This window comes from Ranitomeya variabilis, chromosome 2, assembly GCF_051348905.1.
Source record: "Ranitomeya variabilis isolate aRanVar5 chromosome 2, aRanVar5.hap1, whole genome shotgun sequence".
In the NCBI taxonomy this organism is placed as follows: Eukaryota; Metazoa; Chordata; class Amphibia; order Anura; family Dendrobatidae; genus Ranitomeya; species Ranitomeya variabilis.
This window is the reverse complement of record NC_135233.1, coordinates 1,049,155,865-1,049,182,238: the sequence shown is the minus strand read 5'-3', so window position 1 is coordinate 1,049,182,238 and position 26,374 is coordinate 1,049,155,865.

The window sequence follows — 26,374 nt, the reverse complement described above, 5'->3', positions numbered from 1 at the left end:
ATATAATAACTCTCCTAAGTGGATACAATAAATCTCCAACCTTGAAATAGTGATGATATTTTCTTATATATGTATATGTACAGTATATGGTACGCCAACACTAGATGTGAGCACCACGCCATCTTTATGATTGGATCTCACAGTGTTTGAGTACATGGAAAGAGAAGGAGGTAGTACTATCTGTGCTAACATCAGTAGATGGGGAAGATCTGGATGGAACAAAGGTGCACAGATAGAGCATTACCTAAAGGAACAAAATGGGGGTCAGGGTGATCGTATCTCTCACCTATAGGGGTTATGTAAGGACACAACACTTGTAGAAGCCTGATGTGCCGTAACTGCAATCCCATCACCGGAGGAGCGTATCGTCCAGATGGCAGTTTGGCAAAGCCGAGATTATCACGACATGTGGGTTGCACTTGTGGAAAGTGTGGGTTCAGGAAAGTATAAGCAATGTTTTTTTATTCATCCCAATGCATTTTGGGGCTGGACCAGTGCCTTTCTCAAGGAAAAAAAAAATCATCATACGGAAAGACGGATGCAGTACTATCTGCTTACATCATGATATGGAAAGACATGGAGGCAGTACTATCTGTGCTTACATCTATACTTGGAAAGACAAGAAGGCCACACTGTCTGTAGCTACATCATTAATCAGGAGTCAGTACAATATATTCCTTAAAGGGCACCTGTCACCCTGTTTTTTCCGTATGAGATAAAAATACTGTTAAATAGGGCCTGAGCTGTGCATTACAACAGTGTATTTTGTGGACCCCGATTCCCCATTTATGCTGCCAAAATACGTTACCAAAGTAGCCGTTTTCGCCTGTCAATCAGGCTGGTCTGGTCAAAAGGGCGTGGTGTCTTCCCCCAGATCTTGCTTAGTTTTCCGTTGGTGGCGTAGTGGTTTGCGCATGCCCAAGGTCCCAAATCCACTGCACAGGGGAGTGCAAAGAGCGCGATGTGCGATATTTCCCTGTTGATCGGTGGGGGCGGCCATCTTCGTTTGGCCGCGCGTGCGCAGATGGAGCGCTCTGCTGCCCGCGGCTTCAGGAAAATGGCCACGGGATGCCGCGCGTGCGCAGATGGAGATCGCGGCGGCCATTTTCCTGAAGCAGAATTCGCATCTCGGCTTCAGGAAAATGGCCGCCGCGATCTCCATCTGCGCACGCGCGGCATCCCGCGGCCATTTTCCTGAAGCCGCGGGCAGCAGAGCGCTCCATCTGCGCACGCGCGGCCAAAGGAAGATGGCCGTCCCCACCGATCAACAGGGAAATATCGCACATCGCGCTCTTTGCACTCCCCTGTGCAGTGGATTCGGGACCTTGGGCATGCGCAAACCACTACGCCACCAACGGAAAACTAAGCAAGATCTGGGGGAAGACACCACGCCCTTTTGACCAGACCAGCCTGATTGACAGGCGAAAACGGCTACTTTGGTAACGTATTTTGGCAGCATAGGTGGGGAATTGGGGTCCACAAAATACACTGTTGTAATGCACAGCTCAGGCCCTATTTAACAGTATTTTTATCTCATATGGAAAAAACGGGGTGACAGGTTCCCTTTAATGATTCTTAAGAAAATTATATTATCTGTTCTTGTAATGGAGTAGATAAACTTTAAAGGGATTGCCCAGGTGTTATGAGACATTCAAGGGGCTCATTGGGTGGGGCAGCTGCTCTAAGCCCAAGGTCCAGGTTTGTACATGGTCCACGGGCATCGGGTCAGCAAGTTGAAGAGTAGAGGGACTGGAAACTGTGGAATGCAGGAAAGCACATGCAGGTGGAGGACATCAGGAAACCGCAGGCAGGCTGAGGACGTCAGGAAACCGCAGGCAGGCAGGTGGAGTGCAGAAAACTGCAGGCAGGTAGAGGATGTAAGGAAACCACAGGCAGGTAGCAGATAAAACAGTAACAGGAAAGTCAGTAACAATGGAAGCCACACACAACCAGGAAGACATCCTGAAAACTACTGGAAGAGGTTCAGAAGACAGGTAGCGGACAGAGATCCGAAGTCACATAAAGATACAGACAAGTAGGTAGAGGCACTAGAAGACACTAATCTACCAGAGACAAACTGCAGCCCGCAGCCAGGGTGCTGTACACACACAAACTGCAATACTTGTCTCAGCTTCAATACCAAGGCCCGGGTGTGTGACTTAGAAACCCTTAAATAGGCCCAGGCAGAACATAACATGGGAGCACGCCAGGCCACCTGTAAAGCCCCATGTGGCGCATAGGAAAGTTCTACGATACGGGGCAGATGGAGCAGAGTCAAGACCAGGAACAGGTGTTTAACACAAGGATTATAATAGTGGTGACTTATCCTCATAAAAGATCAGCTATACCTGATCAGTGGCAATCCAACACCTGGGAAACGCATCGATCAGCTGCCAGCAGGCTGCCATCGAAAGTACTCGGAACAGCACAGCTCTGGACACTTTACAGTGGCCATTCTCAGCTGCCATTCACTTAAATAGGAGCTGCTGCACTACTTAAATGATGTCTATAAAGTGTATGAAGCTGTGTTGTTTCGGCTCTGTGCACTGTATACTTCTGGCAGTCGTGGGACCTGCTAACAGCCAGTCGGTGGTGGTGCCCGTGTCGAATCCCCAATGACCTGATATTGATGACGTATTGTATCCTTAGGATAGGTCATCAGTGTTGTAGTCCTGAGCCACCCCTTTCAGACGGAATCGTGGGATGGTGCTATGTGACAACCTATTGCTGGTGATAGCTGTACTAATTGGTATTAGAAAGTAATGTAAAGCAAGGTATCACTGCTCCGTAGACGGGGAAGAGTTGGAGTTTTCTTCTTGGCGCTGTGCATGGTGAGTGTCGTGCGTGCGCAGCGTCGTCATCGTGTACTTAATCTAGAAGCTTTCGGTGTGTGTTGTTCTTTGCTTTCCAGTTGTCACTGCTTTGTACATCATTACTGACCATTAGTAGAAAATAAGCTTCATCCCGGAGGAGTTGTAGCTACCGCAACCAGTTATTATCTCAGAGGAAATGCCCTTATCGCTATCAATCACTATTTCCTTGGGGTCGCGCTGGATTGATAGTTTTTTTTCTAGCTTTCCATGTAATTACATGGTGGAGTTTTACAAATAACCTTAGGTGGAAATGCTTCATGCTGCCTTAATGACTGTGATTAGACTAGGAAGCATTGTGATAAAAGCCGCTGACATTGCTGTCACCCCGACATTTCCACCTCCTCCAGCTATGGTCAGGTCACACGTATGCTACAAATAGTAACAGGCAACCCATAGTAGTAGTAGGTGTTAAAGTGATTGGTTAATTGATGATGATTATAGATATAGAGTTCGCCCATTGGCACGGTGTGCAGTAATATCATGATGCAGTAGGTGAGACCTTCCATGGTTAAAACTAGTCAGGTCTCTTAATGTGCTCAGAAGAAACAGTATAATGGGTATATTTTATATATATATCGTATTCCCTCTTCAGCAGTGTGATCTGTTGGGTTCTGGGGTCTGATGACCCTTCAATTACTCAAACTGACGCTGCATTCACACATTCGAGATTCACAGACCTGCCGCAAGTTTTTTCCAGTGTTCTTTGTCCAGTTTGTGCATCGAATCCAGGCTAAGTGATGGCCTAGTGCATGAGCATGCACAGCGGTGTACGGGCTCTGTCATCCCATGATTTAGATGATCAGTGGTGTCTCATCCAGATCCCCATTGATCAATAGTGACATTTTTTCATGATGGCGTTTATAATAGTATCTACCTGAAAATATAGAAAGTAATCTGAAAGTAAATACGGTAGCATTTAGTGGAAGGGTGGCTCCTGGGAGAAAAATAACATGTATTCTCCCTGTAGCTATTGGCTTCTATTGGGCTAGTGCAGTGATCAGAAACAGGCACCTCTCACTGTATAGTGGGTACGCTGTGATCACTCCTCGACATATTGATTGGCAGCCTGCTCGCACCACTCACTATACTTCGAGCATGCTGTTGTCACTCCTCGGCACAGAGTGAGGTCAGACGATTGCAGTGTCTGGTGATACATACACCTGCAGTAGTTAGAATGGCTTCACCATCCGATTAGCAGATCTGGCTTTCTTTGCTCTGGTGATGCAAGGGTTAAACTGCTTAGTTGGAGTTCTCCGAATTGGGTTGTATCAGCTGTTCTGCATTTGTTACTCCCTGCAGGTATAAGAACCCTCCTCTGTGCTTCTGACTTTGCCAGTGATAGTTACCTGGTTGTAGTTGAAGGAGAGAGTTTAGTGTTTGGAAAAGGCGGTTGAAGAGTTTTTCAGAAGATTGCTGCATGGAGTTGGTTTGCATGAGTCTCCTTATCCTCTCCCATTTGGTTTCTTATTTCCTATTCCTCCTGTTTCCCACTCTGTTGTTTTGTGAATAGTGTTGAGCATTCTGATACCGCAAGTATCGGGTATCGGCCGATATTTGCTGTATCGGAATTCCAATACCGAGTTCCGATATTTTTGTGATATCGGAATCGGAAGTTCCCAGTGTATGGTTCCCAGGGTCTGGAGGAGAGGAGACTCTCCTTCAGGCCCTGGGATCCATATTCATGTAAAAAATAAAGAATAAAAATAAAAATATGGATATACTCACCCCTCCGGCGGACCCTGGACCTTAGCGATGTAACCGGCAGCCTCCGTTCCTAAGAAAGCAGAGTGAAGGACCTTCGATGACGTCGCGGCTTGTGATTGGTCGCGAGACCGCTCATGTGACCGCTCACGCGACCAATCACAAGCCGCGATGTCATCGCAGGTCCTACACACTACATTCTTAGGAACGGAGGCTGCCGGTTACATCGCTAAGGTCCAGGTTCTGCCGGAGGGGTGAGTATATTCATATTTTTTATTTTTATTCTTTATTTTTACATGAATATGGATCCCAGGGCCTGAAGGAGAGTTTCCTCTCCTTCAGACCCTGGGAACCATCCAGGATACCTTCCGATATTTGTGTCCCATTGACTTGTATTGGTATCGGGTATCGGTATCGGCGAGATCCGATATTTTGCCGGTATCGGCCGATCCAATCCGATACCGATACTTTCCAATATCGGAAGGTATCGCTCAACACTATTTGTGGGTGTATTTGTATGATAGTTTTTTTTATCTTTGTCTGTTTACCTCTGTTTGGTTAGTGTTTGCCTATGCACTTTGGTCTCACACCTAAGGCACCTCCCTAGTTCAAGGGATCAGGTAGGTGCCCACAGTCCCTTGTCACTACGTGACATTATCACTGGCCTTACCTTTTTGGATCCATTATGGATGATGCTGTGGCAGGGCAGCTACAACAACTGAGCCTGGAGGTGGCAGACTTGTGCTCAGTTACTTTGCATAGCCAATTGACTCCAGGCTTAGGGCCCACAGCCCTCCGGCAACCTCTGGTGGAGCCCAAGATCGCATTGCTAGATAGGTTCTCTGGGGGTCAGGATAAGTTTGTGGTTTTTAGGGAGGCATTCAAACTTTATTTTAGGTTACTTCCTCACTCCTCAGGTTCTGAGGAGCAACAGGTGAGGATCATAATATCTCTTCAGGGTGACTGTCAAGCCTGCACATTTTCTATCCCGTCTGATTCCCAGTTACTTTAGGCGATCAAGGAATTTTTTCAGGCTTTGGGTCTTATCTATGATGACCCAGACCGCGTCTCTACGTCAGCTTCAGCGGGGAGGCCAACCAACGGAGGAGTATTGCTCCAAGTTCCGTAGGTGATCTACGGATAATAGGTGCAGAGGCGTATCTAGAGGGCAGCCGGGGCATGCATTCTACTGCCCCTGGACTGAGAGTCGGCAGTTCTCTGAGCCAGCTGTTAAGCTGACAGTCGGGACAGAGAAGTTGCAGAGGGCCAGATCCCAGAGATCAATTGTACTCGCATATTACAGAAGTGAGTACAATTGAAGCTCTGACCACAGGGTCAGAGACACGCCAGCAGCGTGATCAGGTCATGTGATCATGCTGCTGATGTCACTCGCAGGCATTGCAGAGGCGCACTTTGGTGGTAAGTGCTCCAGTGGAGCTGAAGACACAGAAGATTAAGTGCATGGGGGGAGATTTATTATGAGGATGGGGGTATATAATGTGTGAGGGGAGATTTAGTTTGGTGATGGAGGTATTTAATGTGTGTAGGGAGATTTGGAGTGGGGATGGGGGTATTTAATGTGTGTGGGGCTATTTAGTGTGTGAGGAGATTTAGTTTAACGGGATGAGGAAGATTTGAGGTCACAGTTTGGGGAGCAAGGATGGGACAGGGACAGACACAATATGGGCAGCCGATGAAATTTGAAGACACAAAATGAGGAGCAAGGGGGGAGATGGGGCCCGGAGACATGTATGAGGAAACTATGGGGGATAGGTGCAGACACAGTATGGTGAATGGGCAGATGGTTGCGGACACAATATAAGGAGTGAGGGGGAATGGGTGTAGACACATTACGGTGAGTGGGGGATGGGTGCTAATGCAGTTTGAGGAACGAAGAGGGGAATGTATGTGGAAACAGTATGGGGAATGAGGGTGATTGGATGTGTGCAGGCACAGTATGGGGAGTCACAGGGATGTGTAAGCAAGCAGTATAAAGAGTGAAGGGGTAAATATATGAGGAGACAGTATCGTGAACCGGGGGATGTAAGAGGAGACAGTATGAGGAGGGAGGGGAAAATGTGTGTGGAGACAGTATGGTGGGAGCAAAAGTGAGTGGGCACAGAACAGAGACTGAGTGTCAGAGACATATGAAGGGGCAGTATGCCAAGGAGGGGGAGTGTAATGAGGAGGTACAATATAGAGACTGGGCCCTATAAGCTTACCAGGTGTGAGAGGACAATGTGAAGAGGGGAGCCAGTATGAAAAGGAGAGTTTAGTGTGGAGGACATGTACCATAAGAGGGAGAGTTTGGGGTCATATTTTGTGCAGGGAATATAGTGAGGGGCAATTATGTATTCAGGGTTTCAGAGTAAAGCAGATATTTTTATTCGGGAGCATTATAATGACACTGCTATCTTTAAGGGCATCGTGTGAGGATGTGCTGCACAAGACCGGAGAAGATGGAAGTCTAAAGAGACGGACTGTGGATGAGCAAACTAATGAGGTCTGGACAAGATGAAGAAAAGAAGGAGAACAACTCCAGAGACAACGTCATCTACCTGGATGTAAATATTTTTTTGTGATACTGACTAATTCTCATATTTTTATTTATGTTAGGAGCATTAAAGGGGATGTCCAAGTTTGTGATGAGTCTGCAGTCATTCTATGTGACTGCAGACTTCTGAATTCTCACTGCGCACTGCACGCTGTCAGGATTCTCTGGTGTCGGCGATTTGCATGCATGTTGTCACATGATGACTTGACAGGCGTTGCCTCGCTAATTGAAGATGAATTGAGTGATGCCGGACACGTCTAGTTGGAATGTGGTCAGAAGTATACAAATCGTATACTTGTGCTGACTTGACCGTCCACTCTTGCAATGGAGAATACTAAAAGTTTGCAGTGCATGTGCTGTGAGACCTCAGAAGTCTGTAGTCACACAGAGTGGTTGCAGACTTTCATCACAACCCTGGACAATTATAAAATGAAGCACTGCAGCATGCCAATCCTAACAGCATGTAATATAGTCACTGACAGGCTTCAGCTTTCCATCCGTCATTACATGAACACTTCACTCATATGCGATTTTCATACTTACAGTCACGTGACAATTAGCTTTTCTTCCTGCTTCTCTCAGTTTTTCATTTAACATTGAGAGAGTTAGGGATAGCAGCTTGTCGGTACATGACTAAGTGTTCAAATCACATATGTGCTTGGGTGGGGATGGGAAGGGGCGCCAAATTGAATTTGTGCCCCTGGTGCAAGAAAACCGAGATACACCTCTGACTAAGTGGAATGGTCTTGTGCTTTAGTCAGTTTTTTCAGGGGCTTTCTGAGAGGGTAAAATATGCCTTTGCTCTGTATGAGATCCCAGTTTCACTGGAGGCGGCCAAGTCTCTAGCTATCCGTGTAGACCACCATCTCGGAGAGCGACAAAAGGTGACACTTACATTTTTGGGGAGTCATGTGTCTAATGAACCTAGGCCTGAGTCAACTCAGGAACCCAAGCAGTTGGGAAGGTAAGTCGTTGCACTGGTCCTCCAGTAGTTCGGCGCAACAGGGGACTATGTTTTTTTTTGTTGGGGGATGGGCTATTTTGTGAAACTAAGAAGCCCACATTGCTTGGAGGTTATGAACCTGAGTGTACATATTTCCTCCGTTGGTAGATCACAATTCTTTCTACTCACCGAAATCCTTTTGAAAGGGAAAAAGGAATCTATTTCTGCCTTTTTGGTCAGTGGTACGGGGTTTAATATGGTTGATGCCCGACTCGTCCAGACCAACGTCTTTTTCCTCATGACTCAGTTGTCAAGACCTATTGCAATAATCACAATAGATTCTGCACCCTTGAGTCAGGGGCATTTCACCCAGGTCGTTCAGGATATACGTCTTCAGGTAGGGGCACTGCACAATGAATCCAGCAAATATTACGGGCAAGAGGGTTTGCACTCCCCAGAGGGTCCTGGCCTACCTTGGCTGACATTACACGATCCTGTAGTGGCCCGGCAGGCAAAGGAGGGAGTGATGTGGAACAATTACTGTGAAATTAACTGCATGAGCACTCGTGTATTCATAACAACTACCAGGTATCTACCGGAGTATTTGTCTGATTATGAGGATGTGAACAAGGGTGTCAATACCTACCACCTCATCAACCTTATGATTGCTGCATTCACATAGATTGACTCCAGACTTGCAGGTTGAGACTGGACAATCCCGTTAACCCTTTGCCTATAATTGTAAAAGTTGAAATTCACGGCATAGACGATATCGGCAGCATAAACGTAGCAGATGTCGAATCTGCAATATCGGGTAATTTATACTGCTGATTTTTTCCGCAATGTTTGGATGAGAGTTCATAAAATCATACCGTAATACACTGCAGTCTAAAAATCCGCAGAATGTCTGACCTTTTGTGGCATCAAACTACTTACAGGGTTTGTTTGTAGTCTGAAACCATGTAGGCGCATAGTTCTGCCAAGGGGCTGTATACACAGAACAGGGAGAACATTTTTAATCGCAACTATATGTAATTTTTTTATAGCTTCTCCACTACTGATCATGATGGTGCAAGTATCGTGTTTTAATTTTCTGGATGATTAAAGAAGGGGAGGATTGCGAGCTGACCACGCCGTGCAGTCTGATGCTGAGGATTAGAATCCGTGTGACCGGTGCCGGTCTCGCTGGTGAAGTACAGCCAAGTTTCAGAGTAAAGGAAGGGAAAAAGTTTGGCGCTTCCATCCAACGATGTGTAAAAAAGAATAAAATTTATTGAACATTCATTAAAAATATGGAATTCAAGAATATAAATACCTGACGTATTTCTGGCATCCAAGTGCCCCCAGTCATAGGATAACTTCATCTTTTTAATGAATCTTCAATAAATTTTGTTATTTTTTTATACATTGTTGGACAGATGTGCCAAATTTTTCCCTTGCTTACCTTGAAACTCTTCTAGATGATTGTTGTGATTGCTTTACATACTCCACATTCTCCATGATGTCCACAGCTAATGACTCGCTAAGTTTATACGGGCCATTTAAGGATTATTAAGCCTAACTAGGCGGGGTACGATGCCAGTACATTCCAATATATCATTACAAGTCATTAGTTGACCTTCCGATTTACCTCACACAGCCGTGTGTCATTATCAATCAACCGAGGTGGTGAGTCTTGATGTTTGCCTTTCAACGCCAACATTCTCAGTGTCCTTGGGAAGGAAACATGAGGTGGCTCTTCATTGCCGAAAATACGCACGATTGCCAACATGCCACCAGCCAAGCCCGAGCCGACAGCTTTGATTCATTGCTTTCCATTGTCTGGAAGCATCATACGTGTAACGTTTTAAGAGAAGGAATGTCCCACCACCATTTCTTGTTTGTTCTGAGAGGGAATAAATGTCTACAACGTCGAAGTCACCTCCGAGAGCTCAGCTCTTCATTGACAACCAGGAATTTTTCTTTACACCTGACATGGGTTGGGATTAGTCGGAAAGTAAAATATATTTCTGCTGATAAGTTTATCTTGGCAGAGCATCATACCATTAGAAAAGATTAAATGTATCCTGTTCAAATCTCCAGCTTCTTGTAGTGTTTGCCTGAGGCTGAACACAGTAGCCCAGATGTTGATAGTCCCAGCTAACAAAAACCCTGAGCATTTATAACCAGAAAATGTTTCTGTCTGTTCCATTCGATCTTAGAAAGAGAACACTTAAAAGTGATTGCTACTGTGAGAAAGTAAAATAATAAGCTGCCTGTGTGTAAACTCTCATTTCTATACATGTGCCAAGTACAGGTACATTAAACACACCATTACACGCCTAATTATTATTATTGTAAGGGCTCAGCAAGAAGATCTAAAAAAAAACAAAACAAGACAAAAAAAATTCTCGTGAGGCTTGTAAACTAATAAATATTAATAATTTGAAAAATATACAGCATATAACTATCTATAAGAAAACATCCCATATCCAAACGTTATCCATTGCACTCAATCACAAGACAACTTTCATTTTTTCAACAGAAGTTTAAAAAATTGCATTGGTTTCTATGGGTAAGAAAGACAATTTTTTTTTTTAATAATTCATAATTCTTCCCTTTTTCAGACAAAGTATATATTTTAGGAATCTATAAACTTAGGTTTAACCCCTTACCGACATATGATGTACTGTGTTATTCAGCCATCATCTGCCTCAGGTGGTGAGTACAAAAAAAAAATACAGATATTTGGTATTGATGCGTTCATCAAAATATTAAATAAATCTAAAATATAGCGAACTCCGTCACTCAAAATAGAAGTTTTATTTATACAGAAGGTAAATCGAAATTTTCAAATTCCAGACCCATATAAGTACAGCTATGTATAATTCATCGACGTTTCAGCATTACATTGCCTTTTTCAAGATATATCTCATTGGTGTCATAGATGTATAGCATGAAGAAAATGGACTAGGTCCTTTACCTGTCAGGTTTGGGGTCCCCGGGTGATGGGATGGAGTGTCCACATGTGCTCCAGAGCCAAGGAGGCTAATCAGATGAAGATTCGCCATCAAGGAGGAGGCGGTTGTCAGGGCTAACCTTCTAGCGGAGATAGATCACTGACATGGCCGACGGACCGAGTCCTGAGAATTCCCACTAAGTCTATTCACTACCAAATCAGCCATTGTTGGTTGATGAACTATTGACATTTAAAGGGAAGTTACCTATTTTTCTACCTTTAAATTGATACGGAGATGTCAAAAGACTCTGTAGCATCAATGAGCCTAATTATCATAGAACCCCAGAATGATGAGGATGCAATGCTCAAATTGTACATTTATCACTTTCATTGTCGGACTGGGGTGTCAAGGGACTTTCTGTAACCAACTCCAGGGCCCCACGTTTCAGCTACATGATAATGTGACATTATCCTTAATCAAAAGTTTATATAGCAATGAACTGGGTAGATTGTTAAATGAATAAAATGTTGCATTTGTCTGTACATAGTGATTCAAGTATATTGTACTGCTCATATAAGAGGGTGATGGCACACTCATGCACAGTGGCCCACCAGAGGATTCTCCTGTTCTCCTGTGGGCCAGTCCGTGCCTGATCACATTTTAAGCATATTCTTTGCGCCGCTCAAATGATCATATCCATTGCCGACAAGTATCAAAAAGGGTTATTCACTTTATCAGCAATTTTTACCTTGACTGTCCGGCTTTCACATTCCTGGCAGCACAGTCTATATTGGATAAAAATGGACCTTCCATCGAATGTGTGTGGAAGTCTCCCAACATTCCATAACAGATTGTTGGGAGGACGTAAATATTGGTTGGTTAGAATTCAATTACCTGATCCTTTTATTTGGCAGGTTAGATAAGTCACTGATGGCAGCTGCTCTCCTCCGGCTAGGGTCACATCTGAGAAAATCAGTCTGATTATGCCAAACATACTCTGATCACACTGTATGATCAGAGTGTGATCCACTCCATTCAGTCCAGATGTCATCCAAGAGCGGTCTGATTTTTACCACGGACTCGTTGACTTTCATGTCCAAGTGTGATCCGAATATTGGATGCAAAACATGCATGCTACAACATATTGGACATGTGCGTGGCCCCATAGAATAACATGGGGACGAGTTCGATTCAATTTTGTCTGATCAGACATGGACCAAAAATACGGTCGTCTGCATGAGCTCTAAGGCTCAGCCAAATCAAGTGTTCCTGTGTATAGAGGAGTCGGGGGAGATAACTGTCAACTAAACGATTGTTCAGCTGACTGCTATTTAATGTGTATGTGCATGGGGGCCTCAAAGATCAATATCAGATCAGTAGGGAGCCGCCAATACCCGGCACGCACATCTATCACCTGTTATAACTCCCAGCAACAAGTGAATGTAACCAGTGTATGGAATGGAGTGCCACCGCTGCTACTTCTGCCTGGTAATGCAGATCAGCTAGTATTATTTGCAGCCTTTAAGTTATATATTTCTTAGTAATTCAATGTTATGCATTGAGTCGTTCAAGTGATTTATTTATTTTAGTCAGTTATATTGCACCATTAATTTTGCAGCGCTTTACAGACATCATCGCTGTCCCCATTAGGGCTCACAATCTAAATTCCCTATCAGTATGTCTTTGGAGTGTGGGGGGAAACCGGAGAACCTGGATAAAACCCACGCAAACACAGGGAGAACATACAAACTCCTTGCAGATGTTGTCCTTGGTGGGATCTGAACTCAGGACCCCAGTGCTAACCACCGAGATTATATCTCATTGCTGTAAAATGCCACAAAATGCAATAACGTTATCTAGATTTTGCTGTTTCCCAATGATACAGTACTTTGCCATGACAGTCAGGCTCTCCTATCGCTATCAGCATTGTCTAAAGGTACCTTCACACTAAGCGACGCTGCAGCGATATCGACAACGATGTCGATCGCTGCAGCGTCGCTGTGTGGTCGCTGGAGAGCTGTCACACAGACAGCTCTCCAGCGACCAACGATGCCGAAGTCCCCGGGTAACCAGGGTAAACATCGGGTTACTAAGCGCAGAGCCGCGCTTAGTAACCCGATGTTTACCCTGGTTACCATCGTAAATGTAAAAAAAACCAAACAGTACATACTCACATTCCGGTGTCACGTCCCTCGCCGTCAGCTTCCCGCACTGACTGTGAGTGCCGGCCGTGAAGTAAAAGCAGAGCGCAGCGGTGACGTCACCGCTGTGCTCTGCTTTTACTTTACGGCCGGCACTCAGTCAGTGCGGGAAGCTCTGAGCAGCAGCGCGGACGCCGGGGGACTTGACAGACATCAGAGGGTGAGTATGTAATGTTTTTTTTTTTTTACTTTTAGAATGGTAACCAGGGTAAATAGCGGGTTACTAAGCGCGGCCCTGCGCTTAGTAACCCGATATTTACCCTGGTTACCATTGTAAAACATTGCTGGCATCGTTGCTTTTGCTGTCAAACACGACGATACACGCCGATCTGACGACCAAATTAAGTTCTGAACTTTCAGCAACGACCAGCGATATCACAGCAGGATCCTGATCGCTGCTGCGTGTCAAACACAATGATATCGCTATCCAGGACGCTGCAACGTCACGGATCGCTATCGTTATCGCTGCAAAGTCATTTAGTGTGAAGGTACCTTAAGTCAGATCTTGGCAAACTTCTGCCTCCTGTGTCTGACTGACAGGTCACTGAAACATGAATGACCTGGAGCAGATCAGGGCAAAGTGCTGCTTGTGGGCTACATCCGTCCCTCTACAGCCGAAGGGTTGAAAACACTGGCCCACGGGCTGAACCATGTCTCCGCCCTCCCCTATCTGGCATCCATATCACTGCTATCTGCATCATCAGGATGTAAATAGTGGTGAATATAATGTTGGCGGAGGGGCTATCCCTCCCTCAGCATGTGCGCCTGAGACAGCAAGCATGATGACGTCACTACATGGCGTCTGCTGTGCGGAGCGTTAGCGCACACAGCAAGGACTGGAACAGGAGCACGGTAAGTATGTTGATACATATACATATATATACTGTGTATATATATATATATATATATATATATATAATATATATATATATATACACTCACCGGCCACTTTATTAGGTACACCATGCTAGTAACGGGTTGGACCCCCTTTTGCCTTCAGAACTGCCTCAATTCTTCGTGGCATAGATTCAACAAGGTGCTGGAAGCATTCCTCAGAGATTTTGGTCCATATTGACATGATGGCATCACACAGTTGCCGCAGATTTGTCGGCTGCACATCCCAAAGATGCTCCATACAAGGCAGGATGGATCCATGCTTTCATGTTGTTTACGCCAAATTCTGACCCTACCATCCGAATGTCGCAGCAGAAATCGAGACTCATCAGACCAAGCAACGTTTTTCCAATCTTCTACTGTCCAATTTCGATGAGCTTGTACAAATTGTAGCCTCAGTTTCCTGTTCTTAGCTGAAAGGAGTGGTACCCGGTGTGGTCTTCTGCTGCTGTAGCCCATCTGCCTCAAAGTTCGACGCACTGTGCGTTCAGAGATGCTCTTAGGCCTACCTTGGTTGTAACGGGTGGCGATTTGAGTCACTGTTGCCTTTCTATCAGCTCGAACCAGTCTGCCCATTCTCCTCTGACCTCTGGCATCAACAAGGCATTTCCGCCCACAGAACTGCCGCTCACTGGATTTTTTTTCTTTTTCGGACCATTCTCTGTAAACCCTAGAGATGGTTGTGCGTGAAAATCCCAGTAGATCAGCAGTTTCTGAAATACTCAGACCAGCCCTTCTGGCACCAACAACCATGCCACGTTCAAAGGCACTCAAATCACCTTTCTTCCCCATACTGATGCTCGGTTTGAACTGCAGGAGATTGTCTTGACCATGTCTACATGCCTAAATGCACTGAGTTGCCGCCATGTGATTGGCTGATTAGAAATTAAGTGTTAACAAGAAGTTGGACAGGTGTACCTAATAAAGTGGCCAGTGAGTGTATATATACACTCACTGGCCACTTTATTAGGTACACCTGTCCAACTTCTTGTTAACACTTAATTTCTAATCAGCCAATCACATGGCGGCAACTCAGTGCATTTAGGCATGTAGACATGGTCAAGACAATCTCCTGCAGTTCAAACCGAGCATCAGTATGGGGAAGAAAGGTGATTTGAGTGCCTTTGAACGTGGCATGGTTGTTGGTGCCAGAAGGGCTGGTCTGAGTATTTCAGAAACTGCTGATCTACTGGGATTTTCACGCACAACCATCTCTAGGGTTTACAGAGAATGGTCCGAAAAAGAAAAAAAATCCAGTGAGCGGCAGTTCTGTGGGCGGAAATGCCTTGTTGATGCCAGAGGTCAGAGGAGAATGGGCAGACTGGTTCGAGCTGATAGAAAGGCAACAGTGACTCAAATCGCCACCCGTTACAACCAAGGTAGGCCTAAGAGCATCTCTGAACGCACAGTGCGTCGAACTTTGAGGCAGATGGGCTACAGCAGCAGAAGACCACACCGGGTACCACTCCTTTCAGCTAAGAACAGGAAACTGAGGCTACAATTTGTACAAGCTCATCGAAATTGGACAGTAGAAGATTGGAAAAACGTTGCTTGGTCTGATGAGTCTCGATTTCTGCTGCGACATTCGGATGGTAGGGTCAGAATTTGGCGTAAACAACATGAAAGCATGGATCCATCCTGCCTTGTATGGAGCATCTTTGGGATGTGCAGCCGACAAATCTGCGGCAACTGTGTGATGCCATCATGTCAATATGGACCAAAATCTCTGAGGAATACTTCCAGCACCTTGTTGAATCTATGCCACGAAGAATTGAGGCAGTTCTGAAGGCAAAAGGGGGTCCAACCCGTTACTAGCATGGTGTACCTAATAAAGTGGCCGGTGAGTGTATATATAGAGGTGTGGGATGTCTGTATAGTGAGGGCTCATACTGTATACACAGGGCTATGTGGGGCTTATACTGTACATAGGGAAATGTGTGGTAGTCTCATACTGTAGATAGGGGCGCTATGTGGGGGCTCATACTGTATACATGGCTATGTGGGGGTTATACTGTATACACAGGGCTATGTGGGGCTTATACTGTATACACGGGGCTATGTGGGGGCTCATACTGTATACTCGGGGCTGTGTGGGGGTTCATACTGTGTACATGGGGCTATATGGGAGCTCACACTGTACATAGGGGAATGTGTGGTGGTCTCATACTGTAGATAGGGGCGCTATGTGGGGGCTCATACTGTAAATAGGGAGGCTATGTGGGGGCTCACCCTGTATATAAGGGGACTGTATATTGGTTCATACTATTTATTGGGGGCTGTTGGGGCTCATACTGGATATAGAGGATCTATGAGATCTCATACTGTATATAGGGGGATGTGTGTGGGTTTATACTTATGGGGGATGTCAGCATACTTAATTCTGCTCAATATTAAGTGATACAATTAAAATAATAATTATAATTACTTTTTTAATATTAGTATTGAACAGAATTAATTTCAGCATATTGGTTCAGCCCCCAGAGAGTCATGGTCTCTCGTGGCACCTTGGGAAAAATTAATTGCCCAACTGTGGTGTAAATGAATGAAGCACATGCTCATCACAGTATTTTTTCGACAACTCCTTTATGAAGAGCTATAATGGAAATGGCGAAGTAAGAATTTATTATTGACTTCTTGTTAGTTCACTAATTATAGTTTCCCTATGGTGGCCCATAAGGACCTGTCAGGAGACAGAACAATGGCTTTAGATAAATGGTTTTCACATTTTATTCATATACTGAAGAGGCTTTTGTATATTTTTTCAGATAGTATGAAACTACCACTGCAACATCAACTTTTTATGTATTTCTTTTGGTCAGAGCTACTTTTCAGGGATTTGGGGCTTTGTATCTGAACAAAAAACTTGAATCGGTCAGAGTAACTTTTTTTTATATATATGTAATATAAAAAGTCATAATTTATTCCTTCTGGTGTTTAATAAAATGGTTAAAATTTAACAAAACTAAAGTTAAAGGGTTTTTTTTTTTCCAAATATTTCAACACTTTTTCACCTTTTAAGTAAACTATGAAGGTCAAAACTAAGATATTCATCTCGTATAAATCTTTTATTTTGTAGTTCCGCAAAGACAAAACTATCATATTTTATACCTTTAAGTAAAAAGGTTTTGTTCCATAAAATGACTTTTTTCATGACCTATAAAGGCCCTGTAATAACATGTGTATATTTGCATTTGTATATTTCGGCAACTAACTGAAAACCATAAATGGTCCTATACAAAAGAATTTTTGTTGTTTTTTTTTTCTTTTACAAGCTTGTTTTTTTCTTTTTCTGGCTGTCAAAATTTCAGTTCAGTTCGTACAATGTTATCTTTATTTCAGTATCTGTTCCTTTATTTGTCCTTGAAATTAGTGGTGGGTGAATGTTTTTGGCCATATTTGAACAGCAATTATCAAATGCACAAACAGAAGTCATTGACGGGTTTGTTTCCGAGGGGATTGGCATATTTATTTTGAGCTAAGACGTTTTAGATTATTATGTTGGAGTCATTGAGTGCTGAATGGTGACTTTTTTTTGTATAAAAATAAATTGCAATTTTAAAAGTTCGTGGTCTGACTCTAACGATAGTAATTTTCGCCTGTCACTCAAATATGGCAATATCCAATCATTGTTAGGATTGGCGGATCACACTAAATATAAATAAAGATAAAGTGCGATCGCAAACCGGGGTCCACCGTGCGAAGAGGTGAAACCGCAGCTAATGAACAATGGCGAAACAAGCAGTGAGCGTAACTGACTCGAGATGAGTTAAACGTCACTCAGCGGAGAAGCACGTGGCTGTGCGAATCGCACACAGCGACGGGAGAGAAACTCTGTAGCAGAGCAGTGTTTATAAGCACACAGCCGCAGAATGATAATGGCGCTAAACGCGAACCCTGTTGACTTCACAGGTGTTCGCTACCTCACTGAGGCAAAGGAACCGGTAGTGGACTCAAACACTGCGAGTGCACACAGATCTCCTCTCCGGAGGTACCGGAATTCTAAAGGCTCTAGGTCTGCCCTCTGCACATGCAAACAAGTCCACACTACCGTTAGGTTCCACACACTCACAGAGCCATTGAGAGCCTTTTATACCTTAAGCTCAAGTCCAGACAGACAGGACCTTGCCTGTGGACCAATCTGAAGCTGCTACATCACCAGAGCAGCTGATGTCCGAGCACCAAGGTGCCACATCATGGACATGCTCAGTAGGGTGAAATCTGCATATGTAAATCAGTAGTTCCCATAGGCTTAGCTGGAGAGACAGCAGTAACTACACACACAGCATGAGCATGGGCAAGGTCCTGGGGCTGGAGTCTGTGCTGAGCAGTCATCCCAGCAGCTGAGCCTGAATGGGAGACCACTGCACCAGACAAGGCTTGGGATCTATCCCATGCAGCGGGGAGAATCACGGCGCCTAACACTCATTTTCACTTAAAAAAAAGTAATCAGCCTCAATATTTTCACTATTCCATACTAGTTTATTTTACCTGTATAGAGGCTGTCCCACTATCCTGTAAATAACTGGAAAATGCTAAGAGAATTCTGCTGTGGAATATGTTGGCGCTATAGAAATGCAACTATTGTTATTAGAGTGCATTCATGTGTCTGTACAGTAGAAATTGGTCTGAGATTGGACTGCAATGCATGGACTGTCTGCGAGTTTCCTGTCCCATGCGTGATAGATTCGTATATTTGTAGGAAATTGTCACGCTCTTGTCGGGAGACTCGCAGCCAATCGAGGTATTGCGGACCAATCTCGGACGTCAAAATTTGCCCTTTAGAGAACAAGACGTCAAAGGGAATATATAACATTTTTCACTAGGTTTAGTGATGTTGGATTGTTGTGCGTCATTCTCCTTGGACCTTCACAGCTCGTGGTGAGAAGTTGCATGTTCAGCACTCTTAAGGTGCCTGTATATTTTAGATTGTTGTCAGGCAAACGAAGCTCAAGACAATTGTTCAGTCCACAGCCATCTCTTAAAGGTACCGTCACACTCAGCAACTTTGCAACGAGAACGACAACAATCCGTGACGTTGCAGCATCCTGGTTAGCGATCTCGTTGTGTTTGACACGCAGCAACGATCTGGATCCCACTGTGCCATCGCTGGTCGGAGCTAGAAGTCCAGAACTTTATTTCGTCGCCAGGTCGGCGTGTATCGTCATGCTTGACATCAAAAGCAACGACGCCAGCAATGTTTGACATGGAGCTATCAACCAGCGAGAACGAGAAGTGAGTCGCCGTTACGTCACTGGATCGCTCCTGCATCGTACTGGAGTTGCTGTGTTTGACGTCTCTACAGCAACCTAAACAGCGACGCTCCAGCGATCTAGTTTAGGTCGGCTCGTTGTCTATATCGCCGCAGCGTCGCTGAGTGTGACGGTACCTTTAGTCTCTGCTCTACAGAGGAGCATGTGCTCGTCTGGGTGCTCCTGTGTTTTCTGAGAAAGCCGCCCCAGACATCTCTGCCAGTGGTTTATCTCCCGTAAAACAATTAATTTGGCAGTCTTTATTAGGACATGTCTGATCAACATCTCCCCTGACAATCAGTTGACCAGTGCCTCTATACACATTAAAGTGTTGACCAAAACCATCAATATCAGTGGCTTCGGCAACATTAGGGGGGGAAACCTAAGGTCCCTTGTTTTAGATATTGGTATGGGTGCAATCATTTAAACCACAGCCATTGGTTTTACAACAATTATTACCTGCTATGGGGGCATAAAGTTTAAAGAAACAAGACAGATGAAGAATCGACACTTTGTGGTGCTGGAGAAGAATGTTATCAATATCATGGATGGAAAGAAGAACAAACATCAATTTTGGAAATAATGAAAACAAGATATGTCACTCAAAGCAAGGATCAACAGGCTATGACTTGCCTATTTTGGACACATCAGACTAAGAGAGCAATCACTGGAGAAGGACATCATGGTCAGAAGAATAGAAGAAACAAAGAAGAGGAAGACCAACAACCCGATGGCTTGATACTATCACGATAACAGTGGAGAAGACCCTGGTGGACCTAACAAGGCTTACACAAGATCAACTTTCTTACAGAGCATTTATCCATTCATGGCTCCAGATCGAGCCGAAGGCCTTTACATAACAAATAAAGTATACTGGCTGGAATACTCATTCAATCAATGGGCACTAAATAGTTAAAAAGACAAGGTTTTTACCACCTGGGCCCTTTATCCTCTAAATACGTGTTGACTTCATGGCAATAAAACATTTCATCAGGCAATCGGACAATTATGTTTTGGCCACACCAGTATAGTATTTCAGCAACTTTGGACCTTTATCAATTAAATGCATTCAGTAGTTCAGTCACACAGGGCCTTTATCCTCTGAAGGTTTGTTTACACTGGCACTAAACGACTGCCATTCCACTACTTTGCTGATCTGCGGTCATGTATTAGTTTGTCTACATAGGCAGGCCACAGGTCTTGTTTACATAGGACTATTCACCTAAAAAATGATGACCTTTTCCTGTAGACCACAAATCATTTTCTACCCAATGAACAAGCATTTTGCTTCCTATTTAGACTCCGTGATCATTGTGAAACGAGCCTTCGTTCATGATAGTTGTATAGTGTAAAAGCACCTTAAGTATGGTTTTAACAACACAGCCTTGAAGGATAAATGAGAGTTCATATATGATGCCCGATCCTTGGGCCAAATGTATCAGACAGCAGCTGCAAGTTTCCAGCCATATGAGTATCTACAGAGATTGACCACTCACTCCAGGGCAACGGGATGGGAGAAGCCACCGGGGAACTTCCTGTTCGAATAGTCTACAGTGCGACTTGGTCACCAGAGGCTTTACAAATATGTTTTTCTCTGAAACACCATGGAGTTTCAGAGTTAAAGATACATGGCTGTAATTGTGCAGCCAGTGCCTGATACTTGCTGCCCGTGGAGCGAGCCCCGCGTATTAGCTGTCAGATTCCCTTTAAAGCATATCTGTTGCCAGATTTCACAATGCTATCTGTATTCTTTATTAATTAGATGTTTTAGACCTGATTAGGTTGGTATACTTACTCTACAATTCCATGTTAAAATGGCTGTAAAGCCCTTATATAAAAAACTAAATGTTTCCAGCCAGCTAACGCTCGGCACGCTCATTGCTATCTAATTAACGCTGCTGGTGATTAAACTAAAGTAAATAATGACAACATTCAATAGCGCTTACACAGGTGGTAAATTAACTTAAAATGAAGTTAATAACAATAGTGTGGTGATGTGTTGGGGTGGGATTATGTGTGGTGATGTGGTGGGGGGCGAGATTATGTGTGGTAATAGAGTGGGGGGGCGGGATTATGTGTGGTAATGGAGTGGGGGGGCGGGATTATGTGTGGTAATGGGGTGGGGCGGGATTATGTGTGGTAATGGGGTGGGGGGCGGGATTATGTGTGGTGATGTGTTGGGGGGCGGGATTATGTCTGGTGATGTGGGGGGTGGGATTATGTGTGGTAATGGGGTGGGGGGGGTGGTATTATGTGTGGTGGTGTGTTGAGGGGCGGGAATATGTGTGGTGATGTGGGGGGCGGGATTATCTGTGGTAATGTGGTGGGGGGCAGGATTATGTGTGGTGATGTGGTGGGGGGCGGGATTAAGTGTTGTGATGTGATGGTGGGGTGGGATTATATGTGGTAATGTGTTGGGAGGCGGGATTATCTGTGGTAATGTGTCGGGGCAGGATTATGTGTAGTAATGTGGTGGGGGGCGGGATTATGTGTGGTAATGTGGTGGGGGCGGGATTATCTGTGGTAATGTGGGGGGTGGGATTATGTGTGGTGATGTGGTGGGGGGGCGGGATTATGTGTGGTAATGTGGGGGGCAGGATTATGTGTGGTGATGTGGTGGGGGGCGGGATTATGTGTGGTAATGTGGGGGGCAGGATTATGTGTAGTAATGTGGTGGGGGCAGGATTATGTGTGGTAATGTGGTGGGGGCGGGATTATCTGTGGTAATGTGGGGGGTGGGATTATGTGTGGTGATGTGGTGGGGGGGCGGGATTATGTGTGGTAATGTGGGAGGCAGGATTATGTGTGGTGATGTGGTGGGGGGCGGGATTATGTGTGGTAATGTGGGGGGCAGGATTATGTGTAGTAATGTGGTGGGGGCGGGATTATGTGTGGTAATGTGGTGGGGTGGCGGGATTGTGTGTGGTAATGTGGTGGGGGCGGGATTATCTGTAGTAATGTGGTGGGGGGGCGGGATTATGTGTGGTGATGTGGGGGGGCGGGATTACGTTTGGTAATGTCGTGGGGGGCGGGATTATGTGTGGTAATGTGGTGGGGGCGGGATTATGTGTAGTAATGTGGTGGGGTGGCAGGATTATGTGTGGTAATGTGGTGGGGTGGCGGGATTGTGTGTGGTAATGTGGTGGGGGGGCGGGATTACGTGTGGTAATGTCGTGGGGGGCGGGATTATGTGTGGTAATGTGGGGGGCAGGATTATGTGTAGTAATGTGGTGGGGGCGGGATTATGTGTAGTAATGTGGTGGGGTGGCAGGATTATGTGTGGTAATGTGGTGGGGTGGCGGGATTGTGTGTGGTAATGTGGTGGGGTGGCGGGATTATGTGTAGTAATGTGGGGTGGCGGGATTATGTGTAGTAATGTGGGGTGGCGGGATTAAGTGTGGTAATGTGGTGGGGTGGCGGGATTATGTGTGGTAATGTGGTGGGGTGGCGGGATTGTGTGTGGTAATGTGGTGGGGTGGCGGGATTATGTGTGGTAATGTGGTGGGGTGGCGGGATTATGTATAGTAATGTGGTGGGAGGGCGGGATTATGTGTGGTAATGTGGTGGGGTGGCGGGATTATGTGTGGTGATGTGGTGGGGGGGCGGGATTATTTGTGGTGATGTGGTGGGGGGGCAGGATTGTGTGTGGTAATGTGGTGGGGGGGCGGGATTTTTGGGGGCAGGATTGTGTGTGGTGGTGTGGTGCGGATTGTGTGTTTGGTAATGTGGTGTGGGGCGGAGCTACTGTGCAGGGGGCGGGATTAGCGAGTAATCACGTTGCCTCTTATATATATAGATGAGCACTTTATAAGTCCAGGTCTAGTGTTCCTTTTAGTGCTTTTTTTTAATATCATGCAAGGAACCTTTCAAAAAAGGATTATATAATCATTCTGACATTCTGATTTTCAATGCCAACATAACAGCCTCATCAGGGATAAGAGCTTTATTTAATGTATACAGGTTATTTTGTGAAATCTGGTTACAGATTCTTTTTACTTTAGCCAATATACAGAATATTTCAGCCCTACAGGGGCTGTATAAAAATATTTGGCTACACCTACTGCAGCCTAAAAGACAATATATTGTTTTCTCAGACATGATCTTTATTCTGTGCCCTTTAAAACCTGTAACATTTATCTGTAAATATATGTTTCTGTCATATTAATTTTTTAGCTATGCAATTCCTTTGTAAAGGCAATCCATCATTATTTTTGACATATCTAAATAATTGGAATTGTTAGGAAAAATTAAAGTTTTGTCTTTTGTCCTTATAGGACCTGGATCCACATGGACATCTGTACCTTGATATAGACAAGCAGGTCTTCTTATATATAGTACATAGTTTGTCTGGCCACCATTGTCCCATTCCAGGCAGTCAGGATTTTAATTATATGTCCACCAAAGATTTTGGAGCTATGGCCTTATCCATTGGTCAGACCAGTGGCGAAACATGGAGTGTTGGGCAGGTAACCCTGGGCACAAAATTCTTAGGAGTACAACATTTAAACAATAAAAAAAAGAAAAGTTTTTGGTTGGAATTCTTGTATGTTCACACGTGGCATCATTGCAGAATTTTTCCTAAAAACACACCTAAAAATACAAGAAAAATCACTAGCCTACGTTCTGACAAGGATTTTTTGATGATTTTTTTTACGCTGGATATTTTTGAAAAACTGCAAGAAACCTAATTTAGTTAATGGGTGTAGAAATGGTGCCGAAAATCTGCAAGATCAGAAACTCACCAAAAACTTATTGTGTGAACATACCCTTGGGCCCCACCATTGCAGGCAACGCTATAACTTCCCCATACTGTGCTTCCTGTGCTGGCGAGAAGAAGCTCCAATTATGTACACACTTTATTTATTCTTTTTTTGCAGGGGAGTAGGATAAAGTTGGTATTATTAATTTTGGATAGGGCATTCCTTATTAGGGGGACATTAATACGCAACGGGCAATATTTGTTTCAAGGGGGCATAATAATTGAGTTAAGGGGTGCAACCCCACTCTCCTTAATTTTCTCAGACATATGAAATCCTATTGAACAATTACAAAGCAAATCTTTCATTTTTACAGGAGTCACCCTTTAAGACGGCCTGTTTTTGTGCAATAGTAATTGGAGAATTTCCCCAAACTCCCGGCTGTCGGTGATCATTACGTGATGAAAGCTGGCAGGCTTCTAAGGATTGCATTGATTTTATGTCATCTGTGTTGCAGTAGTGTTATGTTTGGTTTTATATTCGGTAAGTCCATCCTTATCTCTGCTCTAGCGTTGGTTTCCCATTGCATTGCTGGGAAGCTATCACATATGGTCAGTGACTGTCTGCTGCTGGCAGGGGGCTCTGGCCTCTTGACCCTGATCACAAGGACCATTTGTTCACTATTTTATTACACATTGTTCCATAAAGGCTCTAGTGCTAATGAGATATACTGTGCTTCCTTTTTTTCCAATGTAAATTCCCCCAAAATAGTAGAATCCCACTATTGTGACCGATTCGAGTGCAGACAGCAGGCGTGTAATCATATTGTGCTATAATTGGTGCAAAATACCAATGGATATAATCACGGTACACTTCATTATGTCTATATATTTTTATTACCCCGTATGGGAAATTCTTAGCTGCTTTTTGCATATATTTATTCAATTTATTTATTTATTTAGTTTATCACTTATATACTGCCATTACATTTCCACAGCGCTTTTCAGACATCATCCTCATTGACCCCATTGGGGCTCACCATCTAAATTCCCTATCACTATATTTTTGAAGTTTGGGAGGAAAACAGAGAACCTGGAATAAACCCATGCACAAACACAAAAAAATAATTTTCCTATAAATAAAATTTTTGTCCAGTTTTATGTAATCAAAACATAATATTCTTGGATTTTATATTAAAGGGGTTGTCCGACCTTAGGTGACAAGACTTGTGAATCCACACATCATGCACACTGCGCGCTGTGAGGGTTCTCCATTGACGGAAGCGGTGGGCACATGACCACAAGTATGCAATTTGCATACAGGCGGTCAAGTGCAGACTAGACGTCTCAATGCAAGTGAATTGAGTGAGGCCTGACACGTCTAGTAGGAATGTGGCAGAACACATACTGGAGGGAGATTTATGGCTTAGGGAATACCACAGCTTGTCATGAATTAGATGAGCTGTGGCATCCCTCCCTAACTACACCCATTTTGCCAGAGCTGGCAGAAACTGGAGTGAAAATGACAAAAGTCACAAAATGAAAGGGGTCATTACCAGTCTGAGACATGTAGATCTGTGGAGCAAGCTGTCAGTCATAACCTGTCTTATACTTGTAACTCTCCTTTTCATCTAAATTAAGCTCTGGAGGCGAATTCACAGGGAGATTTATGTCCGGCCCACAGATCTTAACAGCTCATTTAATATAAGAAAAATGTGAATTTCTCTGGAATAAGAGATCGGATCCCAGATATCAAGGAATCATCTTATTCACCTTCCTATGACCTACGTGCCCAAATAGACGGCTTAGGACTCCTCCTCCTTATATCATCTAAAGATATATAGCTGAAGGTTATGTCAGTTATAGACCTTAGATCGATATTTTGGAATTGTACATCATATTTTGCAATGGTTCTTTCTCAACCTCAGACGTGTCGTGGACTTCATTACGAAGGGCAGTCCTCATGGTGGAGCAGATGTAGATCAAGTTATTGGAAGAGTTGTAACTTCTCAGTAGTTTCATGGTGCAACATGGCATGCAACGATATGATAGATTGCATACAAGATACCCATGTATTTCAACACCGAAACCATAAAAACAACTCTAACACATAGTATAGCACTTCGGTTTTATGTTATGTGCTTTTTCTGTTCTCCTTTTCATGAAGTGCTTCTGATTTTTGTTTTTCTTCCACTTGGTTTCATTTCAGGATTTCTAAGTAAAATCCCATCTATGTATGTGTCATGTTACAAAAATGTCCAAAAAGGGTTCCCTGCCCTTGTCTGTGTAATGTGTGGCTTCTGGTTTATGTTGGGATCGGGTGT